The sequence below is a fragment of the Lycium barbarum genome, chromosome 10 (assembly GCF_019175385.1).
Source record: "Lycium barbarum isolate Lr01 chromosome 10, ASM1917538v2, whole genome shotgun sequence".
Lineage (NCBI taxonomy): Eukaryota > Viridiplantae > Streptophyta > Magnoliopsida > Solanales > Solanaceae > Lycium > Lycium barbarum.
This window is the reverse complement of record NC_083346.1, coordinates 28,980,369-28,993,309: the sequence shown is the minus strand read 5'-3', so window position 1 is coordinate 28,993,309 and position 12,941 is coordinate 28,980,369.

Sequence of the window (12,941 nt, the reverse complement as noted above, 5' to 3'; positions counted from 1 at the left end):
GGGCAGACACCGCTTCGGCGGGCGGCGATACGGATACACCACGACCTACGGGCGTGGGCAGACACCACTAGTGGGCGGCATGAGATGGTACCCCGGACGCGGGAGGCCTGGACGCGGGCTAATATTATTGATTATCACACCGTTCCGACATGGACGGGTAGCTTGCAAATGATGCATACATGTCATGATGATGAGTAAGACAGCATGCATTACTTCATGTATGATTATCAGTCAGATTCAGTTGTCTCATATTGATGTTATCCTCATATTACTGATGTTTCCTTTCATTATGTACGCCTCTCATACCCGGTACAATATTCGTACTGACGTCCTTTCTTCGGACGCTGTGTTCATGCCCACAGGTAGACAGGGAGGAGAGCTTGGCCCGGGTCCTCAGTAGCTGTCAGCTGTTAGATAGCACTCCATTGTTCGGAGGTGCTTATGGCTATCCTTTTGATGTACATTCATATATGCATATTTTGGGCATGACAGAGTCTTATTCTGTCCATGTATTCATTATGTTAGTAGAGGCTCGTAGATACGCAGTGTGGGTTAGATGGTTTCACAAGAGGTTTTCATATGTATGTATATTATTTTGATGGCCGAGAGGCAAATGTATATAAAGTATTTATGTTTCGATTAAATATGATTTTCCTACAATTGGTATGTAAAATTGATAAAAGAGTATTGAATGAGCAAGATAAGTAGTAGAGTGAGCAGTGCTCGGTAACTAGCTCCGGGTACCCGTCGTGGCCCCTAGCTGGGTCGTGACAAAGAGCTTACAAAGGGACCTATAAAACCAATTCCCCAAACATCGAACACTTTAACTTCCATTACAAAGTTCATAAGCATCTCTTGCCTCGTACCAATATTCCCCTGCCTTTGGCACTGATCACAAGAACGCACCATCAGATTAGCATCATGAAAGAGAGTAGGACAATAATAACCACATTCGAGGACCTTTGCAACAGTTCTCGTACCACTATGATGTCCCCTAACTGGAGAGTCGTGGAAAGCCTTCAGAATCTCCAATACCTCACTCTCTGGGACACAACGCCAAATAACGTTATCAGTGCAAGTTCACAATAAGTATGGTCCATCCCAATAGTACTGACGAACATCCCGCAAAAACTACTTTTTCTGATATGATTTTATCTCTCGGGAATGCTACCAGTTACCAAGTAGTTAGCAAAATCGGCAAACCAAGGTGCCACCTGCATAGACATCGCCAAAACTTGCTCATCTAGAAATGCATCTTCAATGTCAAGTTCTTCTGCTGGCACCCTAGTTTCCTCAAGCCTCGAGAGATGATCTGCGACTTGATTTTCGGATTCCTTTCTATCTTTGACCCCGAAATCAAACTCGTATAACAAAAGGACCCAACGAATCAGTCGTGGCTTAGCTTTCTTCTTTGCCATCAAATACCTCAGTGCAGCATGGTTAGTGTACACCACAACCTTGGACTCCAGCAAATAGGACCGAAACTTCTCAAAAGCATATACTATTGCAAGCAGTTCTTACTCGGTCATCGTGTAGTTCATCTGCGCAGCATTAAGTGTCCTTCTAGCATAGTAGATGGGGTGCATAATTTTATTGTGCCTCTGGCCAAGCACAACACCTATCGCAAAACCACTAGCATCACACACCAGCTCAAAAGGTAAGGACCAATTCGGAGTAACAATCACAGGAGCAGTAGTGAGGCGCTCCTTTAATTCATCAAATGCCTTTTGGCACTTGTCATCAAATACAAACTTAGCCTCTTTTTCTAGAAGCTTGCATATCGGGTTAGCAATCTTGGCGAAATCCTTGATGAAGTGCCTATAGAATCCAGCATGTCCTAAGAAACTTCGGACACCTTTGACTGAGATGGGTGGAGGGAGTTTCTCAATCACATCCATCTTTGCTTGATCAACCACAATTCCTTTTTCAGAGATTTTTTGACCGAGGACGACCCCTTCTTTTACCATAAAGTGGTCCTTCTCCAAATTTAGCACGAGATTTGTCTCCTCACATCTTTTCAGCACTTGACCCAGATGGTCAAGACAATAATCAAACGAGTCACCAACAATAGAGAAATCATCCATAAATACCTCCGAGAAGTCCTCGACCATGTCAGAAAAGATTGACATCATGCACCTCTGAAAAGTGGTTGGTGCATTACACAACTCAAAGGGCATTCGGCTAAACGCAAACGTCCCATAGGGACAAGTAAACGTCGTCTTTTCTTGTTCTTCTAGGGCGATATTGATCTGATTATAGCCCGAGTATCCATATAAGAAGCAATAGTAAGACTTCCCAGCCAGCCTATCCAGCATATAATCAATGAAAGGCATGGGAAAATGGTTTTTACAAGTTGCAGTATTTAACTTCCTATAGTCCATGCAGACACGCCATCCAGTAATTGTACGAGTGGGAATCAACTCATTCTTTGCATTAGGCACCACGGTGATGCCTCATTTATTTGGTACGCATTGAACAGGACTTACCCACTTGATGTCTGCAATCGGATACACTACCTCAACTTCTAACCACTTTATGATTTCCTTTTTCATGACCTCTTGCATGTTCTGGTTCAATCTCCGCTGATGCTCAACACTCGGCTTGCTGTCCTCCTCTAGCTGAATTTTATGCTCACAGATGCCAAAAGGAATGCCCCGAATGTCTGTTATGGTCCAACCAATAGCACGTCTATACTCACGCAAAATCTCCACTAAACGCTCAATCTGTTCCTCAGTCAATAATGCTGAAATGATCACTGACAATGTCTTGTTCGGACCAAGGAACTCATACCTCAAGTTTGCTGGTAGATACTTAAGCTCAAGCTTTGGTGGCTCGACAATAGAAGGCTTAGCTGGTGCAGTAGTTCTATTTGCGAGATCAAGATCAAGCTTTCTTGGGTGGTAAGTGTAGGAACCTAGACCCTCAAGCGCATTTATAGTTTCCACGTAGCCCTCCTTATCACATGCATCAAAATTTATCAGAACTGCAGCGAGAGCTTCTCCCAGACTTTCTTCTTCCATTTTATGTTCGACAGCGTCATCAATCCCATCAAATAAATGAATAACCGAGATACTCTCATAAGCGCTTGGCAACTTTATCCCCTTGCTTGCTTGGAAATTTACTTCTTCATCATTCACACGAAACTTAATTTCATTCTTTTCAGAGTCCATAAGCGTTTTTTCTGTAGCAAGGAACGGGCTTCTCAAGATAACGGGAATATCTCTATCCACCGCACAATCGAGAATCACAAAATTAGCAGGCAACATGAACTTACCCACTTGCACCAACACGTCATCTATAACCCCAATTGGTTTCTTGATAGATCTGTCTGCTATCTGTAACCGCATAGAAGTCGGTTTAGGAGTCCCCAATCCAGATTGTTTAAAATTAGCAAGGGGCATCAAGTTAATACTTGCCCCACTATCACACAAAGCACAGGTGAATGCATGAATCCCAATATTGCACGGAATAATGAATTCCCCTGGGTCTCCCTTCTTCTGAACTGTGGTGGAAGCAATAATTGAACTCACACGATGAGTTAAATTCACTGTCTCATGTTGAACAAACCTTTTCTTTGTAAGCAGGTCTTTCACAAACTTAGCAAATCCGGGCATCTCTTTGACAGCATCTAAGAATGGAAAATTCACTATTAACTGCTTCAACTGATCATAGAACTTCTGACACTTAGCATCATCATTCTTCTTTGCCAACCTCTGAGGAAAGGGAGGCTTTGCTTTGTACATCTGAGTCAAAGGGTGAAGCGCCCCTTTTATCGAGTGCTTCCCTATATCAGCAGAAACTTCTGGAATATCAACAACGTTTTCTTCACCATGGAGTTCCTCATCAATAATAGGCACTTCAGAACGCACCTCTTCTTCCTCAATAATGGGTTCTAGATCAACCACTTTTTTGTCAGCTCCTTGAAGTATTTTACCACTCCTCGTGCTAATAGAAAAAGCACGTTCCACTCCCCCACCATTCTTAGGGTTTGGAATAGTATCACCAGGAAGCCTTTCTTTTCTAGCAGGGTGCTGTTCTCTGGAAAGATCACGCATCTGCTATTCAAGATTCTGAATAGCTGCTGAATGAGAGACCACCGTCTCTGATAGCCCTGATAATGTCTTTTCAGTGTTTGTCTGACTCGCCAACACTTTTTCAAGCATTGACTCCAACCTCGAACTACCTTGATCATTAGATTGCCCTTTTGGTGGAATATAAGGGTTGGAACTTCTGTTCCCAAAATTTTCGTTATTGTATCTCCCTTGGTTCGGTCCACCATAGTTGTTGTTGTAGTTTCCTTGGTTGTTGTTATAGTTCCGTTGATTGTATGACCCCTGCCCTTGTTCGGGTCGCCAGTATCTCTGAACTGGCCCAGGAATATCACCCTTCGCTATGTAATCTGCATACTGAACATTCTCAACTTGTGGAGGGGGGCTCTCTTGATACGGACCCTCTGGGATTTGGCAAATTCCAGGTGGCATGCCTGAGATATCTTCACAAACGTTCACCTTCTTTGCTTCTCTCTCATTAAGCCTCTTTGTCAGTAAAGATAGACTAGTGGCCAGTTGTGCCAACGTGTGCTGTGTTTCCTGGCTATCTTTCACAGTATTTTGAATCAACGGTGTTCCAAGTGATAGACCATCTGAATTACTTGAATGCCATGCTTGGCTATGTGTAGTCAATCGATCAAGTATATTAGTTATAGTAGCATAGGACTTATTCATGAAACAACCGCTGGCAGCATTATTGGCTATCGCTTGGGTCATAGGATCCAACCCTCTATAGAACTTCTCCTTCAAAATCTGATCTGGAAAGCCATGGTTTGGACTCCTATCCAAATATTCTTTGTACCTCTCCCAAGCTTCAAAAAGTTATTCCCCATTACATTGTTTGAGCTCTTTTGCTCGGAGGATACCACTTCCTGAGAAACACTCTGACCATCTCTTCCCATGTAGTAATAGAGTTTTGGAGCAGCTTTCTGAACCATTTTCTTTCTTCTCTGGCTAATGAATATTTGAAGAGTTTCAACCGAACTGCTTCTTGAGTCACACCCCGCTGGATATGCTGAGAGCATACATCTAGAAAGTTCGTTATGTGTTGGTGAGAGTCATCATCGACTGCATTCCAAAAATATCCCTCTTGTTTGAGCATATGATAGAGGGAATTATCAAACTTGATAGTAGTAGCAGTCAACCTCGGATGAATGATTGCAAATGCAAAGTATTCATCTGCTTCTGGTTCATCAGCAAAAACATTCTCGATCGGAAGTTCGTTGTTGGCCATGATCACCTGGTTTACAAGGTAGCAAACAGGGTGTGCTGGAATATTACAAAGACTTTAAGAAGAGTTAACACTATTTAGTAATTTCAAAACCGTATTCCCCTGCAACGACGCCAAAATTTGATACGCTCAAATTACACCTATTAATGGTATAACGCAGACGTTGTCAAATATAGTAACCCAACGAGGTTGGGGTCGAATCCCACAGAGAATATGGTGTGAAAAGTTTACTAAACAAGTATTGTACTAATCTTGCGGTCCTGGTATATTCCAGAAAAGGGTTGTATAGTTGATTTGGTTTGTGGACTAATTTAAAGTGACTGATAATTTAAAGTTGTATATATATGGGTAAAAAGAACCAAGGTTGTGTCCCCGTCAGATAAAGTGTATGATCATAGGTATCAATCTTGATATACTTCTAATGGACTGTTTGTATGGATGCACTTAACCTCTATGTGAATCTGAACTATTTCCCAATAAGAAAAGATTATTTCTTTCTATGCTTTTTCCAAAGATAAGAAAGTATGCATGAAGAACGGTTAATTATGCCAAGTAAATTCCTCTTATTCCTAAGTGAATTTATTAAACAAGGTTTAAAGCCCTGAGTTCTTGTTATATGTTCTTACCTAACCCTTGCTATTTTCCCAAATAAACTAAAGTTTATGGCGTTAGCTAATGTTTGCAACCACTAACTATATGATAAAAACAAAGAACAAATAAACCCTAACAATCCATTATGCGTATATCTTTCACGATCCCCAATCACAACACACCCATCCTTGGGTTCACAACCTTAGTAAAGGTGTTTAGCTACTCATGGCAACAAGAAAACAATAAAAGATTGAAGATTGCATAATTGAATTATTGTATTAAACTTACGAATAAAACTTGAAAGCAATGAATGTAATTGTCTAGAAATCTTCAAAAGCAATAACAACTCAAAAGTAATTACTACAAGTCTAAAACTCCAGATGTCTAAAAAATAAAACCTAAACAGGTATTTATACAACTCAAAACTTGGAATAATCAATCGCAGTCCTGTTCCAGCTCGGCTTGCACTTCGACAGGTCGTCTTTGCACTTCGACGGTCGTTGACATGCTCGACGAGCATATCGACGATCTGAGTATACTTTTATCACTCTGCAGGAGTCGATGATCTGATGATGATATGATGAATTGTCACTTCGCAGGAACTTATCGATGAGGCAACTGTTGACGGTCCGTCTTTATGCTTATCAGAACAGATTGTTTCTTTTTCTCGTTTTTTTGCTTTTCGAGCATTCTAACTTCAAAATACCTGCACAACACACAAAACACATCAAACTAACATAAACTTGCTTGAAAACAAGTAAAACTTAGAGTTAAAAAGCATTAGATGTGCCAAAATTCCCGGCACATCACATACTCATCGCAAAAGTGGGACGGGAGGTGATTTTGCCACCTTTTTTAAATCCCAAACGACCTCAGCTTCATTTCTAACTTTCCACACTTATTTCCTTACCTCTCTAGAGACTTCCTAAGGGTTCTTGAAAGTTTCCAAAACTCCACACTTTTCCATATCATCTAAAGAGAGAATCAACATCAAAACCTTAAGGTAAATCCATGGAGAGTGATGGTTCTTGCTTCCTTTCAAAGTTGTGGTGAAATTGGTTTTGGAGAGAGAGTTGTGTAAAGTGGAATTATACTACTATATTATATATTCTTCATCATGTTCATATAATTGAGTTTATGTAAAGGTTTAGTACCCCTTAGAAAGGAATAGAATTAAAGTAGAGAAGCTATGAGTGTTGTAATGAAGAAGATGACTATGAGGTTAACTCGAAAAGGGGATTTTGGTTAAATTTGATGTTAAGTTGAATATAATTCCTTGATTATGATATTATGGATGTTGTTATTGTTGTTTGAGAGTTATTTTATAATATGGTGGAAGTTGATAAAATAGGGGAAATGCTACCCAAATTCCGTTAGCCTTTTAGTTGCTCCAGTTTGAACTTAAGCATGTTTTCAAGACTTAATCTTGTTATGAATCCTCTTGAATGTAGATTTTACGGGCTTGGAAGGAAACGTTAGTAGTTAAGGAGATTTGAAGGTATGTAAGGCTAACCCTTTTCTTTCTAAAAGCGTGATTCCATGGTTATGAACCTCTACTTGATGCCTACCATATTCCCATTCTTAGAAAAACTAGACGCCCATAACTTTTATGATCCCTATGATATAAACGAACGAACATATAAACAGACTTCCATATTACTCTACTCTTAGAAGCATTAGGAGTACTCGAATCTTTGATGTTCCTGTACCTCTTTTATGATTATTCCTTCTATTCATGGGTCTTGAGATCAAGTATACTGATGATGGTAGCTCAAAGATGTTTATCAAAGATAGTACGACTTTATGTCACTCTAAGAGTCCTATTCTTTTTAGCTTACTTATGCATTGCATTCATTTATACATATGCACATTGACCCATGACCAGAAGGCGTTATATACATGTATATTATGTATATGGATACATATATGTAAGCGGTATGGGGAAGGTGACGACGCTATATACGCATTACCACCTAATCAGCTGGTCATATATTGATACGAAGACGACGATGATATTGATAATGATGATGTTGCCGGTCGATACGACATAATGCGATGCCCATAGAGGCTTGACAGGCATTGTATATGCATATATGTATATGTATGACCTCATGCATGCATGCATGTACATGATTTATGCATATTATCAGTCCTCAGAGGCAGTTCAAACATACAGGTTACATTCATTTACATTATAGTTTCCTTGTTTGTTCCTTCTCTTGTTACTCTTATGCCTTACATACTCAGTACTTTGTCCGTATTGACGTCTTTTTGTTTGTGGACGTTGCGTTTATGCCCGCAGGTAAGGAAGTAGATGGATCAGACCCTAGGTGATTTACCAGCGATTGCACAGGAGCACTCCACTTACTTCAGAGCTGCGGTCTATTGGTATTCTTCCTTTGTGTACATAGTTAGGCAGGGCGGGGTCCTGTCCCGTCCTTTTGATATTACGCACTCTTTTAGAGGGTCGTAGACAGGTGTATGTTGTTATATATGGGCACAGTTATATATATATATATATATATGGGCACAGTTGATGATAGTCATATAAATGAACTATTATTTTGAGAATTTATGCCCGTACAGATTATGGTGATTGTGAGTTACATATGTGGTCCACCGAGATATGGTTTAAAAACGCATGCTAGGTGGTGCTCGGTAGGCTAGCTTCGGGTGCCCTTCATGGTCCTCAGGTTGGGTCGTGACACTCCCATAGATAAATTTGCTAAATACATGGCTGAAAATGTTATAGATCCTAGTCACTCGCGTAATGAGAAGAAAGTCATAGACAAGTAGTAGATGACTTGTAATTGTGTAAATTCCTTTTATGAGCATATGCTTGTTTATCTCATCTGTTATATGTTTGTCCGTATGTGTGTGTGTGTGTGTGTGTGTGTGTGTATGTATATATATACTTTATTTTTATTTACGATTAATTGATGTGTATAACAGAATGTTGTAAGGGGATAAGACTTAAAGAATCTGTGTTATTTTAGTCCTGAATATAATTAAATACACATTAAGAAATGATTTAATTTTTGGTTAAACATTTAGTTCGTAGATGATGATTGGAAACTTTTGTGACCTTTCGATTTTACACTAAATGTGAAACCTTTATGAAAATTGATTTGCTTGAATGTGTATATCACACACCTCTTTTAATGGTACATATTGATGAGTAAAAACTTTCTTAATTGTCTCAATCAACAGATATGGCATCTAATAGAGTCGTTGCTGAATTAAACAAGGGCAAGAAACTAAACAGTGAGAATTACGACATGTTCTAGGGCATTTTGCTCGTGAGTGTCAAATGGAAGAGCAAGCTACTCTGGAAGGTATTAACCATGTTTTGGTTCACCCAGAAGAGGGTAACAGTACCCAATACAAAAGAGATCTGGAAGCTTATAATTCATGGAAAAAGAAATATTCTGCTGCATGTGAAATTATTGTGAGTTCTGTTGTTGATGAGCTCATTCACAAATGTGAGTTTTGTTGTTGATGATCTCATTCATGAATGTGAAGAATGCCCTACTGCTCATGCTATGTGGTCACACTTACGAGATACTTATGGGGGTACTACTGTGACCCGCATTAGACAGTTGACTATCAAATTTGACACTTACTAGAAGTGTCATGATCAAAATGTCAAACAACACCTTAGGGTGATGTTTAACATGATTGCTCAACTTAAAAGTGCTTGTCATGTTCTCTCTGATTAGCAATAGGTTCAGGAAGTGATCCGGTCTCTTCCCAATAGTTGGGAACACTTGAAGGTTAACTTAACCCATAATGATAACATCAAAACTTTTTCGGATGTTGCCCGTCATGTCGAGCTTGAAGACTAGCAGCTTGGCGCTGCTAAAATTGTATCTAATGCCTATGTGGAAGAATCATGTGGCATAAAGTCTTCAGGCTTCAAACGCAAGAAGAATTGAAAAAATGACGGAAAGGGTAAGGGGACCGGAGAAGGACCCTCCAAGAAAAGGAACAAGCCAAATCCCAAGAAGGGAAAACGGGTTTTCAAGAAGAAAGACAAGAGTAAAATGTAATGCTACAACTGCCATGTTCTAGGGAATTTTGCTCGCGAGTGTCCCGAACCTAAAAAAGTAGCATTTCAAAACAAATATCTAAGTGCTATATATGTTTCTAGCACTGTTTTACTAACTAAATCTTATCCTGTGTGGATTAAAGAATCAGGGGCCACCGACTATGTGAGTCGTGATCGAGAAGCGTTTGTGGAGTTTCGTCGAGTCTCACCTGGTTCAAGGTGGATATATATAGCAAATAATGCAAAGCTTGAAGTCAAAGGTATAGGAGCTTACAAAATAGACTTGATCTTTGATGTTGCATGACGTCCTATTTGCTCCAGAGATCCGACATAACTTAGTATCTGTGTCTGTTCTTCTAGATCTTGGTTTCAATTTAATTTTTAGTCGCAATGGTGTTAGAATTACTCAAGACAATATTTTTTTTATGGTTTTGGACTTCGTTATGATGTTTTATTGTTTTAGATTGTAATCCTTCAACTTATGACTATTACGTTGACCGTTGCGTAATGACATGTTAGTCTAGTAATAGTGGTGTTGATGTTATTACATGGCATGCAAGATTAGGTCACATAGGGCAAGAGAGGATGAATAGATTAGCAAAAAAAGGGTATTTAGGTCCTTTCTTCAAAATCGAAATGCCAAATTGTGAAAATTGTCTTACCGGAAAGATGACACGTAAACCATTTGGGAAGGCTAAGAGAGTAGATTCCCATTGCAATTAATCTATTCTGATATATGTAGTCTAATGAATGTGAGAGCAAGGTCTGGTGCTTTGTATTTTATTACATTTATTGATGATTTCATGTGCTTCGATTAATGTATTTGATTTCTCATAAACCTAAAGCACTTGAATGCTTTTGAAGATATATGAATGAAGTTATTAGATAAAAGTATAAAGGCTTTAAGAACCGATAGAGGCCGTGAATATTTATCAAAACAGTTTGAAGAATTATGTAATAAAAAAGGCATTATCAAACAGTTAACTATTCCTTATACACCTCAACAGAATGGTGTAGCGGAAAAGAGGAATAGAATACTCTTGGATATGACAAGGTCCATGATGGCGAAGACAAATTTACCTATCTTTTGCTGGGGAGATGCATTATTGACCGCAGCCTACATATTGAATAAAGTGTCGTCTAAATCAGTTACTTTCACTCCCTATGAGCTATGGACTAGTCATAAACTAAACCTAAATGATCTACGACCTTGGGGTAGTATTACATATGTAAAAGATCATTTTGGTAATTTTGGAAAATTGAGTCCAAGAGGGAAGAAATGTATCTTTATAAGATACTCCGAACACTCCAAAGGCTATTTGCTCATTGCTGAATTAGAAGATGGAAGTATAACTGAATTAAATCGCGAGATGTCACATTTCTAGAAAATGATTTTCCAAAAAGAAGGCGAAATAAAGGAAGGGGAGTGTAACGACCCGTTTGGTCGTTATTTCCTTTTTTATGCTTTTGACCTTTTACTGAGCTTGGTTAGCTCACATTTGATTTGAGAGGACCGTTGATACGCTTTTTGAGGTCTTTGGATATTATTTGGGTGATTTTGTGGGAAATTTGGGCTTTAAGCGAAAAAGAGTTGACTCAAAGTTGACTTTTGGGTGAACGAACATTTTTTGGGAATCCGTCTATTCTGAGAGGTACGGATGGTCTTTTAAAACTTGTGTGTATATTTGGTTCAGTTCCCCGTGCACTCGGGTGCATTTTGGGACCTTGGTTAGGAAGTTAGTTTTAAGGTATCGGGGGTTGACTAAGTCAACTAAACCTCCGTTGGGAATTTCGAGGCCACGAATACGTTCATAGCGTGGTTTTATGTATGTCTGCATTTAGGTTTGTGAGCAGATGGTCTCGGATGATAGTCAAAATTTCGGGTCGAGTTGATGAAACTTTAAAAGTTTCTGGTGTATAGTGTCCCGCTGTAGCGGCAGTGGTACCGCGATAGCGGTGACCTCGCTGCTATAGCGGCCTTGTGCATTGGACATGGATCGCGGAAACGGGACTGCTAAAGCGCTCGAGTGAGCGCGAAATCGGGTGACAGGCAGTTGGGTTCATTAAATATGTGTTAAAAGCGTTAAGTCTTTCATTCAATACCACTCCAAAAATAGAGCTATTGGGAGCATTTCAAGACAATTCTTGGGGAAAGATCATTGTGGTAAGTCCTTCCATTTTCATTGCTATTCCATATTCCATTAATCATAATAGGAAACCTTTAAACCATGCTAGTTTCATTAAGAACTTGAGGATTAAAAGAGGGTTTTATGGGCTCTTTCCTAAATGAGTTCTAGACTATAAAACCTTAAATTATTGATTGTATTAGCTTCATTAAGCATGGAATTGATGATTAGAAACTATTATTGCATGATTCCTTCCTAATTAGTGGCTAATTTATGGAATTGGAAGCTAGGGTTTATACCCAAAAGTGGGAGTTTTGTCTTGAATCCGAATTTGAGTTGCTCGTGAGTTCTTCTACCTTATAATTGATGGGAATTAATCATCTAGAGTATTAATTTCATGCTAAGACTTGTAGATCCCTAATTTCCTCTTTCTAGTTCATAAACCCCATTCCATGGGTTGGGATTTAGGTCTTGAATAAAGGGAAGGTTTGACTAATGATTCTTCTTGCTAATTTCCTAATCTGGATATGACTAGACTTCTATTATCACGAGGTACAAAGGAAGGGCAAGACTAAGGTTTGACTATTGGAGATTTGTTGTTCGGCTTTTCAGGTAGGTTACGATTTACCTTATGCTGAGACTTTGATTAGCGAAGCATATGTTTAGATGATATGGTCAGAGAATGCATGTATGCATTCGAGTATAATGTTGTGATGGGTATTGCCTTAGGTTGGGTCTTGTTGTATGATTTGGGGGCTAGCCAACCTGTTGCTTTATTGTCCTATTTATTCAATGTACTTGTTGGCCCATCACCATATTGAGATATCAGATATTGGTGATTAGTTATATATCCTGATTATGATATTGTGGTACCTTACTTTGTTGTGATTGAAATG